The following is a 24,334-nucleotide window of genomic DNA, read 5'->3' as shown; positions in this document are numbered from 1 at the left end:
GTGTAGTTCCTTGAGAGCCGTCGTGGTATCGCTTGAGGGGGAATTTACACGGCTGTGATGATGACCGAAGATAATTCTTTCAGGAGGTAATGCGGTCAGCATTTGATTTTGAGGTATACTAGGTTGAGTAAACAAAAAGACTGAGTTCCTGTACATTACCACAATCACACCATGAGTAGTTTATTATGAAACATACACCTCCACCTTTCTACTTCTCGGAGAGTTCTTTATTCCTATCCGCATGACATACTGAGAACCCAGTTGGCTGTATGGACGGGGACAGTATATCCAGAGAGAGCCTTGATTCTGAGAAACAGTGTATGTTACAGTCCTTGATGTCTCTCTGGATGGAGATCCTCACCCTGATCTCATCTATTTTATTGTCCAGACACTGAACATTAGTGTGTAATATACTCGGAAGTGGTGGATGGTGTGTACGCTTCCTGAGTAGGACTAAAAGTTCACTCTGAATACCTCTTCCCCACCGGCGACATCTTGGAGCAGCCTCTGGGATAAGTTCAATTCGCTTGGGGGGTACCAACAAAGGATCAATTTCAAGGAAAGTTGTATTTCTGGTCAAAATTCTGGTGAGTTATCGCCGCTCTGATATCCAAAAGTTCTTTCTGGATGTAGGTAATAATTCAAAAAAACGTTCTGGTCTAATATTGGGAGAAATAACATAACAAAAAAAAAAATACTGCAAAGTTGCTTAGTGGCTAGAAACAGAGCTGTGGGGGAGGCATCTTGTCTTTTGTCTCTTGTCATTCTTGTCTCTTGTCTTTTGCCATTCATACTTTATAAGCAGGGTTCTAAAACGCGACCAATTTGGTCACATACGCATCGTAATATTTTGCTGTGTGACCTGCAGTTTTAGTTTGGGAGCACCTGTGCAACAAAAAAAATAATCTTATAATAAAAAAAATGAAATACAATTGTTGTAATAATAAGGCTTGGCTGTACCGTTGTTTTCCGAGTGCAGATTCCAAAGTGCACATTCAAAACGGCTTGTTTCTAGGCCAAATAGTTCAAAAGATCTGACCCATTTTTCTGGCGCAACATTTTTTCTTTGGGGGTACGGGGGGTACGGATTTCACATTCGAAAACTATTCGCGGGCCGTTAATCATTTTTTTACACCTTGTTCAGTCATGTTTGCTACATCATTAGCTAGCTAGCTAACAACCTGTATATTACCAGTATATCACAATGTTTGTGGGCACAGCAGTGAATGAATGACAGATGTCTTGCATGTCGTCATCACAAACTTAACACTCCTAAAGAGACACTGTACCATTTTTTATGTAATGCATATTAATTGGAAAATATGCTTTTACATAATGTAGAAACCTCATTTAGAATTTTGCTTTATCATGATGATGTGGCTGGTGACACTCTGCTTCTTGAAAGTCCAATATTTAGACAACTTGATTGCTGACGTGCAAAACATTTTGGAACCGTATCAACAGTGGACTAATGATAAAAAATATCAAAGTATTAAAACAATTATAATAACTCCACACCTACACACCACCCCAAAAATTACTCATTTTAACTAACCCATAGTCTATGACAAGCCTATTACTACCATTACTACTAATACCATTACTACTGCAGTCACTACTACTACGACTACTACCACTATTTCACAACCATAAATACTTCAAGACTAGCAAGCACACACATTTTCTTTGGGAAGTGTCCTTTTCCAGTTATCTCTGAATTCAAAGACTGACCTGGAATTTCACTTGAATGAAATGGAATTTACAGGGAGAGGGAATTGAATTGGAATTGAATTTGTGGAAATAACCCCAACCGTTGTATGCTCACCTTGGATTGGAGTCTAAGAGTGGGTTCATTTCCTTCTGGTACTGATGGCCCTGATTCGCTGGCTGACAACAACAGAACACAACACAACAGATGAGGAAAAGAGAACGTCATGATCTATTAATGATGCTATAATCAATCACATACTAATCTCGGCACTTAGAACCCAATCTCACAAGCACATTGGCCGCTAACGTTTCAATTTAAGGGCTTTCGGTCACGAGACTAATAAATAAAAAGTATCCTCCACACACATTTAGCATGTTGTCATCTTTTCTAACTAGTTATATTTTAATTACAATCTGTGTAGCGACAAACACCTTCCATGAACCTCCGTCAACTGCCTGATGGTGGCGCTGTTGCTACATATGTTACTACCGAGTACAGAGGAGTACTACAGTAAATCAAGGTGAGCAGGGGGGAGATAGATAGAAAGGAAGGGAGAGAGAGAGAGAGAGAGAGAGAGAGAGAGAGAGAGAGAGAAGCAAGATTTGTGACCTGTTGCCACAAGAAAAGGTCAACCAGTGAAGAACAAACACCATTGTAAATACAACATATATTTATGTTTATTCATTTTCCCTTTTGTACTTTAACTATTTGCACATCATTACAACACTGCATATAGACATAATATGACATTTGAAATTTCTTTATTCTTTTGGAACTTTTGCAAGTGTAATGTTTACTGTTCATTTTTGTTATTTACTTCACTTTTGTTTATTATCTAGTTCACTTGCTTTGACAATGTTAACATATGTTTCCCATGCCAATAAAGCCCCTTAAATTGAAAATGGAAATTGAATTTAGAGAGAGAAGAGAATAAGCCTAATTTGCACCTTATATTATCATTCAGGAGAGCTGCTTGTAAATAAGAGCTTATGGACGAAGGAAGGCATGATAATATGATATGATTTGATATGATATACTTTATTGTCCACAAGGGTAAATTTGACCTGGACAATGGAGAGATAGTATCTGGGCCCACTTCATTGCTTCCTTCAATTAACTGTGTACAGAATGTGTATGTATGAGCACCACCATCCCCCTATGCAGTGTGTGTGTGTGTGTGTGTGTGTGTGTGTGTGTGTGTGTGTGTGTGTGTGTGTGTGTGTGTGTGTGTGTGTGTGTGTGTGTGTGTGTGTGTGTGTGCGCGTGTTATGGTAGTAGCCTGACAGTTATAGTGTCTGTAATGGCCCGATTCACTGGAGAGTGAACCTACCAAGAGGAAAGGCCTTGAGTTCTCTACAGTGCACTTGTAATGCTAATGGCGGCTACACTAATAATGTGTGATGGACTGTGGCAAGATTCACTAGAGTAAGTCTGGACTGGAGAGAGGGCTTCTGAGGAAAGTCATTAAAGTCGCACTCTAGACTCCTTTTCACCTCATTTATCACCTGATTTACTTAACAAAAGGCACATCTCAATAGGTGGATCAGAAGTGGGGGGTTCTCTATTGCTTCTCTATTGTTCCCACAAGCAAGAGGGAAACCCAACACAAAAAGGAAAGGCCGCCAGACATCGCCATTCTGGTGGTCCAAATATCATAACTGCTGTACTTTAGCACCAATAATCACATCCGTTAAAAAATTAATTTAGTATATATCAATCTAGCAAGGTAGGCAACAAAAAGCGACTTTCTAAAACATGTCTTGGTTAGTTTCTAGCTGGCTAGCCAGTTCAAAAAATGAACAGGGGCCTCATTTATAAGCATTTCGTAGGCACAAAAGAAGACGTACTCCACTTTCTAAGCAAACTTTAGGATTTATAAAAAAATAACTTGACTGGAGAATGTGTGGTCCTCCACGAACACTTTGACCCATACGTACAAACATAAACTGGAGAAATGAGAAACTGCGACTCCGATGGCAGAAGGATGAAACTCGAGAGACGCTTTGAAATTAATACCATTGTGTAAAATAAATCTAAATATTACCTCTCACATATTATATATATTAAGAGTTTCCTGGAGTGCACACAAAAACAAAAAACACAAAAAACATGATTTAAGATAAAAAATACAAACGAAGATATCTGTTTTTTCAAAAGAACCCCTCAAATAGGTTGTACAGTTTAAATGGGAATCATATTTCATTGGAATTGGAATTTTTAAACATTACTTGCATGTTATGAAATGTATTCTCATAAATAATAAGATGAACAGTTGGACAAATGACGTTTAAACTGATATCGTTTTCGATGCCTCAGTCGGGCAGATACGAGCGCACAGTTTCATATATTGTTATCACATGTTCGTTGCCGTGGCCCTGTCATTGTCAGTTACAATCAGGGTAATTACCACAACTGAAGGTGTTATGCAATTGGGTAGATCAAATGGGTGGGTATAAAAAGGCATGCTATTACAATGCGTAATGACACACAATGGCTGCATTGGCACTGTTGGAAGATTGGCGAATGGAAGAATTCGGTGACAGCGGATTTTCACAGACCAGTAAGATTTCTTGGCCAATGATGATGAGTGGCTTATGAGCCGTTTCCGATTACCAAGAGCTGTTCTCTTGGATCTCTGTGCTGTACTGGGCTCAGCTTTACAGAGAAGCACCCGCAGAAATCAGCTCCTGCTCAGCTGCAGCACCACCGACCACGCTGGAACACGCATCGACTAAAAACAATAGAAACGTCACAATTGTTTGTGTAAATACATTTTTAAACAACTTGAATGCATTTGGTTTACTCTTTTCAAACGAGGGAATACTAATTACATACCTGGATCACCCAGGTATCACTACTCCACTCAGGAGGGATTCTCCTATAATAGCAACAAGTCGCTCATCAAGGGAGTTGAGATCCGGTGTCCCCTTTCCCCCACCCGTGGCACAAACACTTTGTCTCTGTAAGGCCTTTTGGCCTCCACTTTTATGTCAGACCACTTCTTTTTTATTTCTGAGAGGGTCCAACCTTCTGAGCCGACAGCATTCACAGCGTCTGCCACATGCTGCCACTAATGCCTTTTTGGCATTTGTAATGCCCACATTTGTAATGCCCACTGTGTCCACCAAACAATATATATGTTTTCTTGCTTCAACCTCCCCTACAAGAACTTCCATTTCATACTGGGTGAAATTTATTTTTTTAGCCTTTCTTTCGGGATTTGCCATCATTGTCGTCATGCAGTCAGGATGGATGAATTTTAATTAGGGGCGTTTTCACTGACTATTTATAGGCAACTATGGGCGTTAAAAGGGTGGGACAAGACGCTCGCTCACGGGCGCCAAATTTCGAGTTGATTGGGATTTATAAAGGAAAACCAGCGTGGGACCTGCGTGCGCACTGGGATATAAATCAGAATATTTTTGTGCGTAAGCACTTCCTGTGTTTTGTCCGTACGCTACCTTTTGATGTTAATCCTCCTCACAGTTTTATAAAGGAGGCCCCAGAGCATAGCTGCCATATTTATTCATTTGTAATACCCTTGTTTGAACCAGGTATTGAGTTTATTTGTTTTAATTAATTGGTATTATATTTAAAAGATGATTGAATTGCTCCTAAACTGTAATGTTGTTAATGCATTATGCTTTTTGAAGAAATATTTATTTAATGTATAAGTGAATAGTTTGTTTTACTTTGAAGTTTAAGTTTTGACCAATAAGGTCTCTTGTTAAGTTGTGGCCAATGGGAGTTGACCTGGTTAACGGGAGGCCTGGGAAAGAGGGAGGGAAAAAGACGTTGATGAAAGGATGGAAGTTTTACCTTAGGACGGTTGGTGAAGAAAAATTATAAAAGAAGACGACAGAACTAGAACAAAACCCATACCTACTAAGACATGAAGGGGAATACATGTTTAATTTTATAAAAGAGTTGTTATTATTTTGTTAAAACTTAGTAAAGACTGAAGCTACCGTCTCGTCGTGGAGGTATTTGCCAGCCTTGAGGTTAGCCTAGCATTGTGTGACACCGGGAGATATTTGCTTGGGAAGCTTAACGAGTTCGTGTTCCCATGGGATATCGGTTACGGCTAAGGAGTACTGTCTGCATGGGTAGCTGTGCTTGCCTTGGACTTTGTGAGGAAACCTGCATGGAACTGCCATACTTCGCTGAGGGAATATCTACCAAGCAGTGAGTAACCACAACGTGAGGTGCTTCTGGTTATTTTTGGGTGTCGTCATTTTGTTTTTGAGCTCCAACGCGCGCCAACGGTTTATTTAAGCAAACTTGAAATAATTTGGACACGGGTTGTGCACGACTCATTGGGGTTTATTATTTTTTATTTCTTTTGATGTTGTGTCTGAAAATGTATTTGTGTTTGAAAATGTTTTAATACACATATGGAACGTTATGTATGTTGCCTTGGTGGAGTCATTGATTGTTTCAATTTAATTTAATGCATGCGATGGTTTATCCTGATTCAATAACAGAAACCTATAATCATTTGATCTGAAGTTAATACCCTATTGTCATAACCCTAGATAGTTTACAATAGGAATTCTTATTGGAGATGTCCTTCTCACCTAACATCCCATGCTCTTATTGTGAGAGTCATATTCGAGCCTGGTGAGAGGGTTACACATTGTTACAGGCAAATACATTCACAGCAAGAAAATTGTTACAAGGTAATGGCTGCCCCAGTATCTGTGCATTAGAGATGCCGAAGATGAGTATGACGTGTCTCTTCTCTAACGCCCAGGAAGTGGAGATTCAAACTCCCATTAGATTGCTCTGCAAGCGTGCTAATGTCAAAATACATTTGTTATTCACCAAATATGGAGTTTCACTGAGCAACTATGTATTTCCAAAAAAGGTTGAAATAAAAATTGACAAGCATCCCAAAAAATTGCGGCACCTCCATTGTAAGTTGTTTATTACTGCCACGCTATGGTTGGAAGTCTACAACAGCTCAATACATTGGGGGTGCCGAAGAGACCTTTTTTCAGTTGATTATACATTTTTATTTTAGACATTTTTTGAAAAAAACATACCGGGAGTATATGAAAATAGTTGTATTTCTATGTTTTGGTAATGGGGATTGGGGCCTTCAATTGGAGGCAGCTGTCTATCGTTGTCTCTGATTGAAGGTCCTATATTTAGGAGTGTTTTGTCATGGGATTTTGTGGGAGATTGTTGCTGTGTATAGCTTTGTGCCTTACCGGCCTGTTCTTTATCGTCGTGTTTGTATATGTGTTTTGGTTTTCCTTCTTTGTCCTTTAATAAAATAAGATGAGTATACATTTTCCCGCTGCGTCTTGGTCTAAACCCTACGACACCCGTGACAGTTCCGGATCCAGTATCTCAGAAACTTCCTCCCTCCTGGGCTTTTCACGCACGACAGTCTCTAGGGTTTACCAGGAATGGTGCGACAAATAAAAAACATTAAGTTAGTGGTAGTCCTGTGGGCAAAAACAGCTCGTTGATGAGAGAGGTTGAAGGAGAATGGCAATAATCGTGCAAGCTTTCAGGTGGGCCACAAACAGGCAAATAATGGCACAGTGCAACAGTGGTGTGCAAAATGGCATTTCAAATTCCACGTGACCATTTAGTCATGGTAATTAGGCTTTTCCAAGCTCTTATGCTGCTGATGGTCATTAGAAGCCTACCAAACTTGCTAAATGCCTGGTACTCAGCACTCTAATGTCCCTCTAATCACTCTGACATCTTTGCAAATGTAATCAAAAATCGAATCAAACACTTCATGAGAGCCCACAGGCTCATAATTGCGCAACATTTATCTAGGCTATGCAATTGTGCGAGAAAACAGAGTGATGGCCTCTAATAAAAAGAGGAGGATCCCATCAGCTTTCTATAGGCTGGGCCTACTATATTTATTTCTCAACTGTACTAATTTTGAGCACATTGTTTATCTTTACAACAGGAGTAAAGCCTACCTGGCTGGCATGAAAATTAACCACAGGAAAAGCATCCTTCATTCGCTGTTTAAGTGCATAGATGACGTGTTTTTTCCGCTGCCCATTTCGAGACAGGTGCATGATAATGGTCCATTCCAAATCAAAAGAAATGTCACACATACATTATTTAGTAAAGACAAAATTAAATCAAGAATAGTCTGATGGGTGTCAATATTAGCCTGTCACTTGTGAATTATATATTATCACTTAAATCAAATCAAATCACATTTTAAAAGTCACATACACTTGTTTAGCAGATGTTATTGTGGGTGTAGCAAAATGCTTGTGAATGATGCCCAGCATAAGAAACTTTTTTGAATCATTGTCGCACACCTCATCTAGCCTAGCCCATAGGCCTTAATGTTTAATGTAAGGTTTGTATCACAACTAAAGTGGCTAAATAACTTCTTAAAATTAAGCACATTAATCCACTTTACGAGGGGTTTAGAGCCTAAGTGGTATACATAAGCAGGGCGTGAATTTCAAGTTTGGGGAAGTTCATTTTCACCATAAAAATAATAGCATTACATAGATAATCACATTTGTTTTCCCGCTAATGGAACATTTGCGCTTATAACCTACTGCCATGTGGGCATTGTTGCACTTATATTGTGAAGAAAAAGCCTTATAGTTTATCAACATCTTACGAAAAATGTTCTGATCTTTTGCGTCAGCCACATTGCATAACAAATGTTTTGTTGATGCTAGTGGATGTATTAATTTTGGATCTACTGCACACCACAACCGTCCCAGACTATATTTGGAATATTTATTTATCGCACAGAATAGGTCGACTTTTGTACTATGGGGGATAGTAGATTGATATAGGCTAGGGCTTTTGCTGTTCGTTAGGCCTACTCATCTTGTTGGCTGACGAAAATTAAATGTGGACATGTCACGTCCTGACCAATATAAGTTGTTATTTTCTATGGTAGAGTGGTCAGGGCGTGACAGGGGGTGTTTTTGTGTTTGTTCTACGTTTTCTCTTCTATGTTGTAGTTCTAGTTTGTCTATTTATACGTTGGGGTTTATTGGGTTGACCTTCAATTGGAGGCAGCTGGTCCTCGTTGCCTCTAATTGGAGGTCATATTTAGTAGGGGTGTTTCTGCATGTTGTTTGTGGGTGATTATATTTCTTGAGTAGTGTGTTGTCTCTCTGCGTCACGGTTTGTTGTTTTATGTGTTCTAGTAATTAAATGTATCGCATTCAGTTTCACGCTTTAATAAATATGTGGAACAACAACGACGTTGCATTTTGGTCCAATCCTTATAACAGCTGTAACAGGACAGTTCTTCTAATATCTTCAATTTGCACCTCAGAATTGGATAAGGACGCGTGCAGTTGCGTCCCCGATATGTCTGTCTTCACTTGTAGCCTGTGAGAAAGCCCGATCACATGCTGGAGAGCCATGTCAGTGAGAGGCGCATCAGATTGCGCAGCAGTCAAGGAGAAGGGCACAACGCAGCACTCCGGGCCATAAAAGGTATGGATTTTTTTAGGCTGCATTACGGCCACAAAGAGGATGCCGCCATGAAATTCGAGGCATCATCAAGTGCTAGTCTAATTGTGAATGAAAGACTATTGGAGTGCGTACAGCCTGGCAAAAAAAGCAAAACTTTTTTCAAATCATAATGAGAGTCTCATCATGCAGCCTTACACTATATTAAAAATCAAAACACGTTTGTAGAACAACTGAAGTTATATTAACAATTCTAAATTAAGCCTACAGTGGCTTGCGAAAGTATTCACAAACCTTGGCATTTCTCCTATTTTGATGCCTTACAACCTGGAATTAAAATAGATTTTTGGGGGGTTTGTATCATTTGATTTACACAACATGCCTACCACTTTGAAGATGCAAAATATATTTTATTGTGAAACAAACAAGAAAAAAATACAGAACATTTTTGTGCATAACTATTCACCCCCCTCCCAAGTCAATACTTTGCAGAGCCACCTTTGGCAGCAATTACAGCTGCAAGTCTCTTGGACTTGTCTCTATAAGCTTGGCACATCTAGCCCCTGGATTTTTGCCCAATCTTCATGGCAAAACTGCTCCAGCTCCTTCAAGTTGGATGGGTTCCGCTGGTGTACAGCAATCTTTAAGTCATAACACAGATTCTCAATTGGATTGAGGTCTGGGCTTTGACTAGGCCATTCCAAGACATTTAAATGTTTCCCCTTAAACCACTCGAGCGTTGCTTTAGCAGTATGCTTGGGGTCATTGTCCTGCTGGAAGGTGAACCTACGTCCCAGTCTCAAATCTCTGAAAGACAAACAGGTTTCCCCTAACAATTTCCCTGGATATAGCACCATCCATCATTCCTTCAATTCTGACCAGTTTCCCAGTCCCTGCTGCCACCACCATGCTTCACTGTGGGGATGTTGTTCTCGGTGTGATGAGAGGTGTTGGGTTTGCGCCAGACATTGCATTTTCTTTGATGGCCAAAAAGCAAAATGTTAGTCTCATCTGACCAGAATACCTTCTTCCTTATGTTTGGGGAGTCTCCCACATGCCTTTTTGCAAACACCAAACATGTTTGCTTATTTATTTCATCAAGCAATGGCTTTTTTTCTTGTCACTCTTCCGTAAAGCCCAGCTCTGTGGAGTGTATGGCTTAAGGTGGTCCTATGGACAGATACCCCAATCTCCACTGTGGAGCTTTGCATCTCCTTCAGGGTTATCTTTGGTGTCTTTGTTGCCTCTCTGGTTAATGCTCTCCTTGCCTGGTCCATTTTGGTGGGTGGCCCTCTCTTGGCAGGTTTGTTGTGGTGCCATATTCTTTAAATTTTTTAGATAATGGATTTAATGGTGCTCAGTGGGATGTTCAAAGTTTCTGATAATTTTTTATAACCCAACCCTGATCTGTACTTCTCCACAACTTTGTCCCTGACCTGTTTGGGGAGCTCCTTGGTCTTCATGTTGCCACTTGCTTGGTGGTGCCCCTTGCTTAGTGGTGTTGGAGACTCTGGGGCCTTTCAGAACAGGTATATTGAGATCATGTGACAGATCATGTGATACTTAGATTGCACACAGGTGGACTTTATTTAACTAATTATGTGACTTCTGAAGGTAATCGGTTGCACTCACCACTTTTCAGGTGTTTTTTTTTTAGAATTTTTTGAAATAATATATATATTTTTTTACTTCACCAATTTGGACAATTTTTTGGATGTCCATTAAATGAAATCCAAATAAACATCCATTTAAATTGCAGGTTGTAATGCAACAAAATAGGAAAAACACCAAGGCGATAAATACTTTTGCAAGATACTGTATATGAATACTTATTTCTTTGTTAACGGCTCAACACAGAATAGCCGCATGTGTGCACATTGTTTGGAGAAAATATTGACATTTTATTCAGCTTTGTTCAATTGTATTCTTCACACTATAAAATAATATAAAATAATGCGACAGAATTCTAAGCCAATCTTGCCTGCTAAATGAATTAGTGTAGCCAACAGCCATTTGGCATAGTCACATCAGGACCTAACATCAAATCAAATCAATTGTATTGGTCACATACACATGTTTAGCAGATTTTATTGCCGGTGTATTGAAATGCTTGTGTTTGTAGCTCCAGTGCAGTAATATCTAATAAGTAATATCAGTAACAATTTAACAACAATACACACACATTTTAAGTAAAGGAATGGAATTAAGAATGTATAAACATTTGGACGAACAATGTTGGAGCGGCAAAGACTAAAATACAGTAGAATAGAATACAGTATATATACATATGAGATTAGTAATGCAAAATATGTAAACAGTGTCTAGTGTTCCAATTATTAAAGTGGCCAGTGATAGGGAAGCAGCCTCTAATGTGCTAGTGATGGCTAATTAACAGTCTGATGGCCTTGAGATAGAAGCTGTTTTTCAGTCTCTCTGTCCCAGCTTTGATGCACCTTTACTGACCTCGCTTTCTGGACAATAGCGGGTGAATAGGAAATGGCTCGGCATATAGCCTGACAGGATGCTCTCAATTGTACATCTGTAAATGTTTGTGACGGTTTTAGGTGCCAAGCCAAATTTCTTCAGCCTCCGGAATCCATAAGGACATCTCAGAGTATGCTATTATTTTCTTCTGAAACAGACATTTTCTTCATATTATGCTTCTTTAGACCTGTATAAAATAAATCATGGATTTATTGTGAAGGTGTAGGCTATAATACATGGATTTATTCGACTTTTTAAAATGTAGACGTTCCAAGGGTCTGCATCAGTGGCTTGTAGACCAGGAGTTAATAAATGTGTTCATGTTAATTAACGGTCAATTACCGTGAGACCAAAAAATATTTGCTTGACAATCACCGGCTGATTACATTTTGTGACCACCACAGCCCTACCCATCAAGCTTGGTACAAGCTGGTGGCAGTGGTGTACCGGTGTGGGGAATGTTTTCCTGGCACATGTTAGGTCCCTTGATACCAATTGAGCAACGAACGTTTCCAACACCATGCAGAATCAATGACCCGAAGAATTCAGGCTGTTTTGGAGGCAAAGGGGAGTCCGAGCTGGGACTATACAGAACAAAAATATAAACGCAATATGCATCAATTTCAAAGAGTTACAGTTCATATAAGAAAATCAGTCAATTTAAATAAATAAATTAGGCCTTAATCTATGGATTTCACATGACTGGGCAGGGGTGCAACCATGGGTGGGAATGGGAGGGCATAGGCCCACCCACTTAGCAGCCAGGCCCACCCATTGGGGAGCCAGGCCCAGCCAATCAGAATTAGTTTTTCCCCACAAAAGGGCATTATTACACACAGAAGTAATCCTCAGCATCCACCCTCAACCCCCTCAGACAATCCCGCAAGTGAAGAAGCCGGATATGGAGGTCTTGTGCTGGCATGGTTACACTTGGTCTGCGGTTGTGAGGCCGGTTGGATGTACTGACAAATCCTCTAAAATGACGTTGGAGGCAGTTTATGGTAGAGAAATTAACATTCAATTCTCTGGCAACAGCTCTGGTGGACATTCCTGCAGTCAGCATGCCAATTGCATGCTCCCTCAAAACTTGAGACATCCATGGCCTTTTATTGTCCCCACCACAAGAGGCACCTGTGTAATGATCATGCTGTTTAATCAGCTTCTTGATATGTCACAACTGTCAAGTGGATGGATTATCTTGGTAAAGGAGAAATGCTCACTAACAGGGATGTAAACTAATTTGTGCACAACATTTTAGAGAAATAAACTTTTTGTGCATATGGAACATTTCAGGGATTTTTATTTCAGCTCATAAAACATTGGACCAAAACTTTACATGTTGTGTTCATATTTTTGATCAGTGATGGTGTACCTAATAAACTGTCCAATGAGTGTATTTTGACATTATAACGCTTGCAGCGCTTCCCAGGCATTAGAGAAGAGATACGTCATACTCATCGTCCACATCTCTAACGCACAAATACTGGGGCAGGTAATGGCTAACTAGCTAATTACAGAAAATAGCTTACGGTTGTGAATGTGATAAAACTAAAGCAGGGCATTCTACCTGATAATGTTTTAACTTGTGCACTGTCTCGTCGCTGTCTCAGTCAGAATGACAAAGGGCGCGATGGTCAACAAACATTCCACCAGAGAACAAACTAAATGTTGTTTATACCAGTGAAACTTGTCACATTCTCATTACCTACAGACATGTCAGACTAAGTTTAAACCAGTCTTAACTCTTACGGATACAGAGGGCATGCGTAATGGAAGAATGGGAGAAGGTGATACTCGCGACTGGCTGGTGTCGGAGACCAGCATAATGACTCAATCACAATTAATGACATTGTTTGGATGGCTGACCATTGTGGGTTATCACAAACATACCTTATCTGTGGAAATCTAGAGGAAGAGACGTTCCCATGGAAGTCTTGGGGTTACTGACAGGAGGAGGAGAAGACTGATGAAAACTTTTATTGAAGATATAATATTACCGTGTGAATTAAATTGTCATGTTTGGATTGTTTCAAGAGTTCATAAAGAGCTGTATATTTGTACATCTTTTATTGTACTGTAAGTGATATGGATTTATTGTTACTGGGAAACTGGGTTATTTTGTTAATTGGATTGCGGATAGTTCAGAGGGTGCGACATAGGGCTCCTTTTATTCTATAATGTTTCGTGTATCTCATCTACACTGTAATTGTTTGAGTGTTCATTTGTTGGTGACTAATACACTATATTAGTTGAATTGAGTAAATGCATTGCTCATTTTGCAGAGTTAGTATTTGATTGACTGAACACTTTTAATTGAGTAGGTCTATTGGTAGTTGTTATTTACACTATACACATAGCACATGCTTGGGTACCACCTTGACATCTCTAATCCTCTTCCCTCAATAAATTAATGCTATAACATTGGTTTCCAGGATTAGTTGTTTGTATCTAGTCTCTTAATGATTGTATAATGATGCAAGTAAGACACAAGTTCATTATAGTCATACTGAGAGGTGATGTAAGGCTCACTACCTTAACTAGATTCCACCAGATGTACAGGGCCTGTTGCATTTATAATATTTTATATACACATAATTTATATACACATAATATTGGAGTCAGATTGATGAATGTAGTTTATTATTATATTCAAAATCATTTCTACATAATGATTGGATAATTTCCATCCACCTACATATTGGTGACCACTCCTCAGTTGATGGGGATTTCTATATTCCCCTACACATGTTCATGTCAACTCAACGTTGTTAAACAAGAATGTAAGCTTATAATAGCCATACTTTTCTCAAACTACAAGTCAAAGTCAACAATCCTAAAGTCTTTGTAAAGACGTTCTGATTTTGTATTCTAGGACTCAATCATATAGCCTATGAAGAGAGCCAGAGGAATGCATTGGGTCTATGAGGAGTACATGACTCACCATTGCTTTGTGTGTCCAGGTGGATGTGTCATCACTGCTGGTGCTGATGCTGATGTTACATTGGTGGACCTGAGAGACACTGAGACCTGGTACTCCTCCCATCTCTTCTTCCTCCTGCTCCTGCCATAGACTGGCCAGCATATGTAGCTCCTCTTCTTCCATATGTACCTTCTCCTCCTCCTGCATACGTAGGCTGTCCAACAGACGCAGATCACAGCTGCTGGACCAAACAGGCTCATGCCTCCTCTTCCTCCTCTCCTCGCCCATCTTCAAGTCAACAACAACAATAAATCCAAGACTGATTACAGACACTGCATTCCAAACATCAAGGTAAAGGAATTTGACTGCTTTTGAGTGTTGGGCTTTCTGGTTTGATCGTGGTATGTATCAAGCACATGCCCCAAACTCCTAGTATCTCAACCATCCTTCGTCATCACATCCACAAATAGCAAATTATTGAATTCGGAGCTCTGTGGTAACTGGCTTTATCCGACAGTAAGAAGGGAAGTTCAGGGCGAACCTTAAGGTTGAGAAAGGATCAATGGATACTGGCGTGAAATTATCCTCACAGGCCAGTGGGAACAGCAACAATTACCCCGTCATCTCTCCGTCTCTGACAACCTTTCAATATGGCCCCTGACTGTACTGTACCATAGGCTACCTCAGTGGAAGCTGGTGATGGGAGGAAGGCTCAACAGCCTCCACTGTGCTACCTGCTAGGGACATGGAGCAGGGTGGCATCTCTCTCTCTCACCGCGGCATCCTTCTCCTCAGCTCAGCATGACTGATAAACCTACTCTCAGATCACTGATCTGCTCTGTACAACAACAGCACATCACAAACTTTAATGTAAGCAGAGGGGAAGAGTGGGGTGAGGGAAGAGACAGACAGACAGGCAGACGGGGGCGACGCAGCGTTTCATCATGCCATCAGAAGCTGAACAACACGATTCCAACCCCTTTAACAAGCTTATCTATACATTTCCTCAACCACACTTCTTCTATCTAAGCTTCTCTCTGGTCTCCTTCCTTAATCTCTCTCTTCTATTGAAGCACACTCTGACTGCAACCACGTGAGCATTGGAGACGATTGGAACTGACCATGTATATGTGACTCGTTTCCAGATGCTAGGTGTATGTTGGGCTCCCGAGTGGTGCAGCAGTCTAAAGGCACTGCATCTCAGTGCTAGAGGCATCACTATATAGTGCCTTGCAAAAGTATTCATCCTCCTTGGCGTTTTACCTTTTTGTTGTATTACAACCTGAAATGTAAAAATATTTTTATTCGGATTTCATGTAATGGACATACAAAAAATAGTCAAAATTGGTGAAGTGAAATGAAAAAAAATTACTTATTTCAAAAAAATTCCTAACAAAACAACTGAAAAGTGGTGAGTGCATATGTATTCACCCCTTTGCATTGAAGCCCCTAAATAAGATACAACCGATTACCTTCAGAAGTCACATAATTAGTTAAATAAAGTCCACCTGTGAGCAATCAAAGTGTCACATGATCTCAATATATATATATACACCTGTTCTGAAAGGCACCAGAGTCTGCAACACCAATAAACAAGGGGCACCACCAAGCAAGCGACACCATGAAGACCAAGGAGCTCTCCAAACAGGTCAGGGACAAAGTTGTGGAGAAGTACAGATCAGGGTTGGGCTATAAAAGAATATCAGAAACTTTGAACATCCCACTGAGCACCAGTAAATCCATTAATAAAAATGTGAAATAATATGGCACCACAACAAACCTGCCAATAGGGCATTAACCAGAGAGGCAACAAAGAGACCAAAGCTAACCCTGAAGGAGTTGCAAAGCTCCACAGCGAAGATTGGAGTATCTGTCCATAGGACCACTTTAAGCCGTACACTCCACAGAGCTGGGCTTTACGGAAGAGTGACCAGAAAAAAAGCCATTGCTTAAAGAAAGAAATAAGCAAACACGTTTGGTGTTCGTGAAAAGGCATGTGGGAGACTCCCCAAACATATGGAAGAAGGTATTCTGGTCAGATGAGTCTAAAATGTAGCTTTTCGGCCATCAATGAAAACGCAATGTCTGGCGCAAACCCAACATCTCTCATCACCCTGAGAATCCCATCCCCACAGTGAAGCATGGTGGTGGCACCATCATGCTGTGGGGATGTTATTCATAGCCAGGGACTGGGAAACTGGTCAGAATTGAAGGAATGATGGATTGCGTTAAATACAGGGACATTTTTAGGGGAAACCTGTTTCAGTCTTCCAGAGATTTGAGAATGGGACAGAGGTTCACCTTCCAGCAGGACAATGACCTTAAGCATACTGCTAAAGCAACACTCGAGTGGTTTAAGAGGAAACATTTAAATGTCTTGGAATGACCTAGTCAAAGCCCAGACCTCAATCCAATTGAGAATCTGTGGAATGACTTAAAGATTGCTGTACACCAGCGGAACCCTTCCAACTTGAAGGAGCTGGAGCAGTTTGCCTTGAGGAATGGACAAAAATCCTAGGGGCTAGATGTGCCAAGCTTATAGAGACATACCCCAAGAGACTTGCAGCTGTAATTGCTGCCAAAGGTGGCTCTACAAAGTATTGACTTTGGGGGGGTGAATAGTTATGCACACTCAAGTTTTCTATTTTTTTGTCTTACTTCTTGTTTGTTTCTGTCACAACGTCCACAGAAGGTGGCGCCAATCCCAGGTCGGGCGGCACTCGGCGGTCGTCGTCGCCGGCCTACTAGCTGCCACCGATCCATGTTTCATGTGTCTGTTGATTATGTCTGTTTACTACGCACCTGTTACTTGTTTGTAATTAGTGGGAAAGTATTTAGTTTGTCTGTTTCTTCTTTGGGATTTGTGCAGGATTGTTCTGTGTTACGTTGAGGTTAAGGGCTCGTTGATGTTTCCTATGTGTTTTATTTACACAACATTTTTGATAGGCTATAGGGTTGCCGGGCTGCGCCCCGTGTATTTTTTGAGTTTGGAGCTGTTCTCCCTCTTGGTTGTGGTTTGCACCCTGCCTAGTTGTTGTATTCACTCTGGACATTATTAAATATATATTCTATGGACATTTCATCTCCTGCGCCTGATTCACCCGTTTCCTGCTCCTTGAGGTACGTGACAGTTTCACAGTAAAACATATTTTGCATCTTCAAAGTGGTTGGCATGTTGTGTAAATGAAATGATACAACAACCCCCCCCCCCACATTTTTTTTTAAAATTCCAGGTTGTAATGCAACAAAATTGGAAAAATGCCAAGGGTTGTGAATACTTTCGCAAGCCACTGTAGACCCTGGTTCGATCCCGGGCTGCATAACAACCGTTCGTGAGTCCCATAGGGCGGTGCGCAATTGACGCAGCATCATCTGGGTTAGGCGAGGGTTTGGCCGGGGTAGGCCGTCATTGTAAATAAGAATTTGTTCTTAACTGACTTGCCTAGTTAAATAAAATAAAAATGTCACTACTTCACAGGAGAGGTGTTTTTTGAAATAAAATGCACTTTTTAGGCAGAAATGCCATCTGTAATATGTGAACTTTCATGTGCCTTAATAACAAATGTGTATGCTCTCTGTACATGCAAATAAAATAGTACATTTTTTTGCCTAGTTGGTTTAGCCACGGGAATAGATAAGAACCTTCCCGCTAGCCATGATTGGCTGATGGGCTGGACATCCCGAGAGATGATTTCGGATTTGTCTGCCATGTCGTTCTCTTCTGTCTATAATTTGAGCTGCTCAGTATGTGTAGATAATGCTTGCTACAGCTGCTTTTTGAAATATATAAAGTTAGCCATAGAGATCTACATTACATGTGTGATCTGAGTAGTAATATTATTCACGTCTCAGAAATGCATTTGCACTGCTAGTTATAGCATACTGTTAGCTAGCTAACATTGAACCTAGTTGGTTAGCTTTAGCTACCTGCAGATTCATACTCCAGCATTTCATGCATAGTGGCTAGCTATGGCAATGCGTTTGTCTTGTAGCTACAGGTTGGGTTTGTGGTTCATTGTTTAGCCAGCTAGCTAGCTACATGTCTTAACAAAAGACTCCACTTCGCAAGATAATTATTACATGACCCATCAAGTTAGGCAGGTGGGGGTAATTACGGCCATCTATTGTATTTCATGATCATTTGTACATGTCTAGACAATAGTGACCTATCCACGTAGGTAGATGTGGCTGGGCTGGGGTTATAGCATCATCTAATAATTATAACAATGTATCTGGACACTTTCAAAGTCAGATTAGGATATAGGCCAAGGACTAGGTATAGTACATATTTGCATTGAGTTTTTCCTTATTATAGGATACTACTTTCACCACTTTTAGTCTTGAAATCTTTAGCACATTGCCTCACATGTGAATCCTTAAAGAGATGGGTGAGTCTAATTCTTAAGAGGGTGTCAATGAGGTTGAATGGGTGTAGACAAGGAAGAGGGCTCAACTAGGTGTACCAAAACATTCAAGGGCCATTTTCTCAAAAGTGGGGTTACAAGTTTATCAACTTTCAAAGCAGAATTACTGTCACGTTCTGACCTTAGTATGAGGTCATTTTTCCATAGTAGATTGGTCAGGGTGTGACAGGGGGGTGTTTTTGGTCTATGTATTTTGGGTTTTCTATGTGGGTTGTCTAGATTGTCGTTCTATGTCATTCTATGTCATTCTATGTTGTATTTTCTATGTTGGTGCCGGGTATGGTTTCCAATCAGAGGCAGGTGTTTTTCGTTGTCTCTGATTGGAAGCCATACTTAGGCAGCCTGTTTTTCATGGGGTTTTGTGGGTGGTTGTTTTCCGTTTCGTTGTTTGTACCTGACGGGACTGTTGTAGGTCGTTTTGTTATTTTGCAAAGTGTTTTCATTAAAAGTAAATATGAGCACTTCACACGCTGCATTTTGGTCTCCTTTAGACGACCCTTATTACAATGACTTTCCCATTGTTCCTCAACTGCAGTGTATGATATAGCATTTTGTAGCTCTGAGTCTCTTACTTTTATCCAATGTAAAAAACACCACTTAATATTTAGCTACATAAGACTGAATCGAGGTGGTGGGTCACACATAGCTTCTTCAATTCTCACATTCTTCTTATTTGTCCTTTTTTATATCTCCTGTGTTTTTGTTCTGCCTTATGTTATTTTTAGAACTACATTGATATTGATTACTGCATTGTTGGGTTTAGAGCTTGCAAGAAAGACATTTCCCTGCACTTGTGTACATAACATTAAAAAACTTGAAACCCCAACCATAGAAGAAACACTGTCACATCCACTCTTTGTCAGACACAACTTTTCATCCTCCCTGGAACCGCTCTTCCTTTCTTCAGTGAGAAATCAGACTTTTCAGACTCTTACATCACACTGTGTCCCAAATGGCACCCTATTCCCTATATAATGCATTACATTATAGGGAATAGGGTGCCATTTGGGATGCATTCCGATCTTTAATTAAACAGTGGGCTCTGTTCTGTTGTGAGAGGTCAAGGTGAATGACCGTTCTCTCATACTGAGGGTCACTGTGATAATTCTATATCTATCCTTCAACATGCACTCTTCTCACTCTCTTTTCTTCTCACTCCTTCACACTTTGTGTATCCCTCCACTCATTCCCTGTTTTCTCTATTCTTTTCCAGAGCTTTGGAGATATGGCTGTGAGAGGATGAGGGTCAGCAAGGAGCACAGGCACACTCACTGTATCTATCTGTTTCAAAACATCAAAACTGAGCTCTATTTTAAGCTGGCACACTTTTTTCAGAGGGAAAAAGTCCAGGAAATTGCAGAGTGCTTCTCTATTGATTCAACTACTGTAGAGTTTATGACACAGACCACTGAGTCACAATCACAGAAAACACTAGGTTTAAGTAGCTAGTAGGAATCTCAGCTTGAAGAAATAAAACATAAAAAATATGACAACATTCTATCTTTTCACTCTTGTTGATAGCGTGTGATACATCCATCTATTAGGGCTGTGACGATGCCAGAATCACAATATGTTTTCCCACGGCAAAAATGAAAACACAAAGCAGCCCAATCTCTTTGGTCCTTTAAAAACCTGCTGAATGTAAAATATTGTGTGCTATAGCTTAGGGAATAAATACATGATGACAAAGTAATGATATTTGTTTACAAAATTAGGGCTGTTCTAAAGAAGTAAAATCTGCTTTGTGTTTTGTTGGCTTGCCACGATACTTGAGAGTATTGAGATAATGGTATCATCCCAGCCCTAGCATCTATGTATATGTGACTTCTAGGCTATTAGTTGAAGTTACTGATGAGAATTCAGTCTGTCATCTGATGGAGGAATCACATGGTGGCTTGTCTGATGTGCTTTGATAACTGTAATGCCCTGTCTGTTGTAGCATCAGACATGGCTGGCTGCACAATTAAACTCTCAGACAGGAACTCTCTGCCTTCTCACTCCAGCCCATCCCCTTCTCCCTACCATTCCTCCCTCCCAGGACCCTCCATCCCTCCCTCCCAGGACCCTCCATCCTTACCTCTCAGGGCCTTCATCCCCTCCCTTACGCTCTATCCCTCCCACAGTGACAGGAGACAGTCAGGACTGATGGTCACTTGACAGCTGCTCACTTCATTATGACACGAGAAGTAGAGGAGGAAATAGAAGATGTCAGGGTTAACAGAAGACATGTATCTTTTCTCTCTTGGAAAATCATGTACTTCTGTTCTGTCCCACAGAGCGGGTGAGTGGGAATACTAAATGCCTGCCTGCAGACAGACAGTACCTTACCTTGTCTAGTACGGAGTCTCCTCTCGTAGAGATCTCCTGCTCAGTGATGTCTTGCTGTTGCTCCTGTCCTGGCTTGCTTTAGAAGGGATGAAAGACTCACATATCAGTTTCTATCAACTAATTCACATGTATAGGGTCCCTTAAATATACTTTCCAAGCAAACTGCCAACTGTCAAGTTTGTCAAATATTCCCCCAAGCTGTTAACTTCTTTTTGCAGAATGTTTTTACCAGTTCCCTTCTTCCTCACTTTAAAATAGGGAGATCAGAACTTTTTTTACCTTATTAAAATATGGGTAATGGTAGCCAGGCAGACATCTCTAAAATGACAGAGGAGACACTGATGCAAGACCTTGATACAAAAAGACATCTGCCTCAAGCTGGGAAATTATAGCACAACCTGTCACAAATGACTGCCAAATAGAGTGGGTGCAGGCCATCTAGCTAATAAACCTGCTAATGCTGTAAATCAAATCAAATTTTATTGGTCACATACACATGGCTCGCAGATGTTATTGCGGGTGTTGCAAAATGCTTGGTGCTTCTAGTTCCAACAGTGCAGAAATATCTAACATGTAATCTAAAAATTCCACAACAACTACCTAATACACACAAATCTAAGTAAAGGAATGGAATAAAAATATATACATAGAAATATATGGATGATCAATGATAGAGAGGCATAGGCAAGATGCAATAGATGGTATAAAATACGATATATACAAATGAGATGAGTAATGCAAGATATGTAAACATTATTAAAGTGGCATTATTAAAGTGACTAGTGATCCGTTTATTAAAGTGGCCAATGATTTCAAGTCTGTATGTAGGCAGCAGCCTTGTCTGTGTTAGTGATGGCTTAACAGTCTGATGGCCTTGAGATAGAAGCTGTTTTTCAGTCTCTGTACTGTACGATACGGGCGGCTAGCCGAGGGCTGGGATCACACGTTCCAAATGACTTGCAATTATCTATGGCAGGAGGCTATCTGAAAATATGCATTAGTCTTGCTTAGTTGGCAGAGGCTAAGATGGCTTTAAAGTAGTGCTAGGCTTTCATCCCGGCAAATGGTCTCAGTAGGTTTGGCTGGAAAGCAGACAGCTCTGGTTCCCCGTTCATTAATGAGGACAACCTGGTGATAGGGCATGTTATGTTTGACTACTACCTCAAACCTCCTTGACTCTTCTTCACTCCTCTTCCTCTCTGTCATATTTTTCTTCTCATGCTTTTCGTTTCATGCTCAGAATCAATGTCATTGAGTGGGGCACTGATGTCAGTGGTGTGATGGAGGCCTGACACAGTCTAGAGTCAACACCTCTGGATTGGAGGCCATGAATTAAGCATGATATAAGATCCAACTGGGATGAGGCATCGAATGTGGACAATTCAAAATGTTGTTTTTCATATGATTTAATGATCTACTAATAATCAGGGAAAAATAAAGCAGAGTAATATTGTTTCACTATTTAGTAACAATGTATTTTCTCTCTTTTGCAAGTTACAATTGTCAGGCAATCTGTATTTTGCTTCAGTAATAGGTTAGGGAGCAGAGGAAGCTCACAGCCTTCAGTGACTACCTATGGATATGGTAGTAAGTGGTGGTGTAGGATATTTGAACCCATCAATTACCTAAAACATGTTGTGAGTGTACTGTCTAGTATTTTGTTTATTCAAATTAACCTTTCAGAGTAAAATGATTGAGTAAGATAAAAACAAACAGAACAAGATGGGAATTGAAAGAAAAACAGAAAGCTCCAGTGGTAATAGAATATGTTCTTCTAGACTAGCAGAGCTGCTAAGACACACCACACACACACACACACACACACACACACACACACACACACACACACACACACACACACACACACACACACACACACACACACACACCCATCCAATGATTTCCCTCAGGAGAGGAGAGAGGGATGGACCAACACACAACTGAATTATATTTCTCAATCTAACACACAACTGAATTGAGGATGAAGAATATTTAATCTCAGACGTAACTGAAGTTAACTGGTCTATTTTTTTAAATTATGTTTTTCTCACGCACCAAACAGAATCAGGCTTTTCTCATATGAGATCTTAACTGAATCATGTTTTTCTCTTGAAGAACCAATATTTTTTTTACTGAATCATAATTTTTCTTGCATATAGGCATGGACTGAATGTATAAAATAACTGACCCTCAATGCTCTCTTGGTGGAATTCATTAGGCCAAGCCAAGCCAAGAAAAGAAAAACTAGCAGCTCAAGGTCCAGTCATTTATTCTGAATATTAATGGTAGTCTTAAATCTGAATAATTAAATTCCTTCTTAAATTTAGAACCAGTAAAGACAATTAGTTTTCCTTTGAATACATCTACCGGTAATAGACTTTGTAATCATGACTTTGAAAATTCTCTTCAGCAGCTCTTTATCACTGGGTTAGCATTACTGTGCAAACAGTTTTCCCATTAGTTTTGCACTAATGGTATCAGATATAAGATTAAAAAGTATAAAGGAAATAAAGAATCATCCATCAGCCATTGTTAGTTATTATAGGCACTTATTTTATGCTTCTGTTAAGTTTAAAATCTGCCCTTTTATTTGCCCAGAGAGCACCTTATATATATATAATATATATATGATTATATTAGCCTGTAGCCTCTTTTCAGTTTAGCAAACGTTTGCTTTTGTAAAGCTGCTGTATCTTGAGATGTTGTGTGGAAGTGGAAGGACTGCTTATTCAGGGGATCTAAAGGTCAAAGCTCTAAGAGGTTTCGATTGTTTAAAAAAAAAAAAAAAGGTTTTTATTGAAACAATTTATTTAACTAGGCAAGTTAGTAAAGAACTAATTCTTATTTACAATGACAGCCTACACCGGCCAAACCCAGACGACGCTGGGCCAATTGTGCACCGGCCCATGGGACTCCCAATCACGGCCGGATATGATACAGCCTGGATTTGAACCAGGGTCTGTAGTAGTAGTCTGTAGTGACACCACTAGCACTGAGATGCAGTGCCTTAGACCGCTGCGCCGCTCGGGAGTACCATGT

Source organism: Salmo trutta, chromosome 16 (genome assembly GCF_901001165.1).
Source record: "Salmo trutta chromosome 16, fSalTru1.1, whole genome shotgun sequence".
Taxonomy (NCBI): domain Eukaryota; kingdom Metazoa; phylum Chordata; class Actinopteri; order Salmoniformes; family Salmonidae; genus Salmo; species Salmo trutta.
Note: the sequence above shows the minus strand (reverse complement) of the source record.